This window comes from Muntiacus reevesi, chromosome 4 (assembly GCF_963930625.1).
Source record: "Muntiacus reevesi chromosome 4, mMunRee1.1, whole genome shotgun sequence".
Lineage (NCBI taxonomy): Eukaryota > Metazoa > Chordata > Mammalia > Artiodactyla > Cervidae > Muntiacus > Muntiacus reevesi.
Window position 1 is genome coordinate 59,069,306 of NC_089252.1, and position 4,788 is coordinate 59,074,093.

Below are 4,788 nucleotides of genomic sequence, written 5' to 3' on the forward strand. Positions count from 1 at the left end.
GTAAGAAAAAGAAACATAAGACATGCAAATTCAAAAAATAGGAGTAAAATTGTAGTAAATATACATATATGCACAAGAATTGTTATTTGGTAGAAAATGCTAAGTGTTCTGTAAAGAATCTAAAATGGCACTAGTGGTAAAGAACCCATCTGCCAATGCAAGAGCCAAAAGAGACAGGGGTTTGATCCCTGGATTGGGAAGATCCTCTAGAGGAATGCATGGCAATCCACTCCAATATTCTTGCTTGGGGGAATCTCTATGGACAGAGACTGGTGGCTATAGCCCAAGGGGTCTCAAAGAGTTAGACACAACCGAAATGAATTAACATGTATGCAATCAATTAGTTTAGCAAGTTCAAAAGATCTAATTTCAATACAAAAAATAAATACATTTCTAGAATAGCAACAATCAAAAACTGAAATTAAAATCAACATCTATATAAGGTATTAATTAAAAATATGAAACTTGAGAGATAAATGTATAATAATATATACTTATAGAACACTTAACCTGTATATCAAAATCAGAAAATATTTCTTAGAAAAATTCAGTACATAAATAAGTAAAGAGATATGTCATATAGGTGCATTATAAGACATACTCTATTTTACCATTTTACTTTCTTAATTTCAATGAAATTCCAATAAAATAAAACAGAATAATCAGAGTAAATCAATAATTCCATTCTGAAATCTATGTAGAAACATGCAAGTTTAAAGAAACCTGGAATACTTTCAAAAATCTTTTATGACCACAATAAAATCAACCACAGAAACAGAAACAAGTAGAAAAAAAAAATGTGGAGAGTAAACAACATGCTACTAAAAAACCAATGGGCTACTGATGAAAAATCAAAGAGGAAACTAAAAAATACCTTGAAATAAATGACAATGAAAACACAGTCATACAAAACCTATGGGATGCAGCAGAAATTCATAGCAGTACAGGTCTTCAAAAAACAATAAAGTGAAAGGTGCTCAGTCGTGTCCAACTCTTTGCCACCCCATAGACTATATGGTCCATGGAATTCTTCAAGCCAGAATACTGGAGTGGGTAGCCCTTCCCTTCCCTATGGGATCTTCCCAACCTAGGGATTGAACCCAAGTCTCCTGCATTGCAGGTGGATTCTTTACAAGCTGAGCCACAAGGGAAGCCCTAGGATACTAGAGTGGGTAGCCTATCCCTTCTCCAGCAGATTTTCCTGACCCAGGAATCGAATTGGGGTCTCCTGCACTGAAGGCAGATTCTTTACCAACTGAGATATCAAGGAAGCCCTGATAAATAACTCAAATAAACAGTCTAATCTACCACTTGAAAGGATTAGAAAAAGAAGAACATACAAAACCTAGAGTATGTAGAAGGAAAAAATAAAGATCACATATAAATCAATAAAATAGAGATATGAAATAATAGAAAAATAATAAAACCAAGAGTAGGTTCATTGAAAAGATAAACAAAACAGACAAACCTCTGGCCAAGCTAAAGAAGAAGAAAATAGAGAGGGCCCAAATAAACAAAAAAGAAATTAAAGATGAGAAATAACAACCAATACCACTGTAATACAAAAGCACATAAGTGAATACTAAGAATAATTATATGACAACAAATTGGACAAAGTAGAAGAAATGGACAGATTTCTAGAAATATATGACACACAAAAACAGAATCAAGTAAAAATAGATAAATTGAACATCCCTATCACTAGAAGTGAAACAGAATCTGTTTAAAAAAAAAAAAAGGTAAAGAAAGAAAAAAGAAAAACCTCCCTGCAAAAAAAAAAAAAAAAAATCCAGAGCCAGAAGGTTTCACTGGGAAAACTACCAGATACAAAAGAACTTACACTAATCCTTCTCAAACTCTTCCATAAGATTGAAGAGGAGGGAACCCACACAAAATCATTCTATTAAGCCATCATCACTCTGAAATCAAAATCAGACAAAGACAGTACCAAAATGAAATTCCTGCCCAATATCTTTTATGACTACAGATGCAAAAATTCTCAACAAAATATTAGCAGGCCAAATTCAACGATATGCATAAAGATCATACACAACAATCAAGTTGGGTTCATACAAGGGTCACAAGGATGGTTTAACATACACAAATCAATTCATGTGATATACCACATCAAAAATAGAAAAGACAGAAAACATTCAATTATGCAGTAGATGAAAAGGTATTTGATAAAATTAAAGATCCATGCATTATAATAACCCAAAGTTAGTATGTAGAAAGCATATCTTAACATAATAAAAACTATTTATGACAACCCACAGGCAACATAGTGCTCAATGTTGAAAAGCTGAAAGTCTTCTTGCTAAAATCTGGAACAAGATAAAGATGCCCACTTTCATCACTTCTATTCAACATAGTTTTGGATATCATAGCCATAAGGTATTAGATAAGAAAAAGAAATAAAACATATCCAAATTGGAAAAGAAGAGGTAAAATTACTATTACATGCCAGTAATATAATAAATATATAGAAAACCCTAAAGACTCACAAAAACTGTTAGAACTGATAAATTCAGCAAAGTCAGCAGGATACAAGATTAATATACAGATATTGGTTGAATTTCTTTATTATTAACTATATATATATATATATATATATATATCAGAAAAGGAAAGTAAAAGCAAAACAAAAAATCATTTCTAAAACTCAATTATTAAAATAAAACATAAAATTTAAGAATAAACCAGACCAAGGTGGTGAAAGACTTATAAGCTAAAAACTATAACACACTAAGAAAAGAAATTGCAAATGACTGAAAGAAATGGAATGATATCCCACGCTCTGAGACTGGAAGAATTAATATTGTTAAAATGGCCGTTCTAATCAAAGCAATCTACTGATTTAATGTGAATTCCTATCAGATCACTCATGATATTTTTTTTTAAACTGAGGTATTTAAATGTGGAAATAGACTTAATTTATGCTATTTATTATAAATAGCAAATCAATTGGTCATGCATAAGAAAAAAAAATGAACCTCAAAGATTACCACACACTACAGAAATACTAACTCAAAATGAGTCAGAGACCTAGAGACAATATGTACATTTAACTTTATAGAAAATCTACAAGATTTTTCTGAGTTGGAGTTAGATCAATTTTTTTATATATATGACACAATAGAAACTTTAAGAAAAATTAAAAATTGGACCTTGTCAAAATGTCAAATTTGCTCATCAGATGTCATCATTTTAAAATTAAAAAGACAATCCATGAAACGGGGGTAAATTCTGCATGTATATATACAAGTTTATGTATACACAATGGTACATATTTTTATGCTTAAATTTTTACAAACATGAAATTTTATATATAATTTTATATAATTATATGTAAAGTGATTATTGATTCATATATCTATATATACACAAAAAGCATAAATATGACAAAACAGTTGTATGTAAACTGTGTAAAGAATAGCTTAGTAATAAGAAACCCATAATCCTTAATTTTTTGTTATGTAAATAACTTGATCATAAGCTTCACAAAATAAGATAAACAGTGGCCAATAATAATATAAAAATTTTAAAATACTCAAGATCATTAATCACCACAGCATGCATATTAAAATCACAATAATTTACTACTACATAGCACCTAAAAAGACTAAAAGGAAAATAGCTCATTATACTAGTGGCAAGCACATAGTTCAGTTCAGTTCATTCGCTCAACTTGTCTGACTCTTTGCGACCTCATGAACTGCAGCACACCAGGCACCCCTGTCCATCACCAATTCCTGGAATTCACCCAAACCCATCTTCGTTGAGTCGGTGATGCCATCCAACCATCTCATCCTCTGTCATCCCCTTCTCCTCCTGCCCTCAATCTTTCCCAGTATCAGGGTCTTTTCAAATGAGTCAGTTCTTTGCATCAGGTGGCCAAAGTATTGGAGTTTCAGCTACAACATCAGTTCTTCCAATGAACACCCAGGACTGATCTCCTTTAGGGTGGACTTGTTGGATCTCTTGAAGTCCAACGGACTCTCAAGAGTCTTCTCGAACACCACAGTTCAAAAGTATCAATTCTTCAGTACTTAGCTTTCTTTATAGTCCAACTCTCACATCTATACATGACCACTGGAAAAACCATAGCCTTGACTAGATGGACCTTTGTTTGCAAAGTAATGTCTCTGCTTTTTAATATGCTGTCTAGGTTCGTCATAACTTTCCTTCCAAGGAGTAAGCATATTTTAATTTCAAGGCTGCAATCACCATCTGCAGTGATTTTGGAGCCCAGGAAAATAAATTCAGCCGCTGTCTCCATTGTTTCCCCATCTATTTGCCATGAAGTGATGGAACCGGATGCCATGATGATAGTTTCCTGAGTGTTGAGCTTTAAGCCAACTTTTTCACTTTCTTCTTTCACTTTCATCAAGAGGCCCTTTAGTTCTTCTTCACTTTCTGTTATAAGGGTGGTGTCATCTGCATATCTGAGGTTATTGATATTTCTCCCTGCAATCTTGATTCCAGCTTGTGCTTCCTCCAGCCCAGTGTTCCTCATGATGTACTCTGCATATAAGTTAAATAAACAGGGTGACAATATACAGCTTTGACATATTCCTTTTCCTATTTGGAACCAGTGTGTTGTTCCATGTTCAGTTCTAACTGTTGCTTCCTAACCCTCATACAGGTTTCTCAAGAGGCAGGCCAGGTGGTCTGGTATTCCCATCTCTTTCAGAATTTCTCACAGTTTATTGTGATCCAGACAGTCAAAGGCTGTGGCATAGTCAATAAAGCACATAGAACAACTGGAAATCTCTTTCTGTGTTTTTT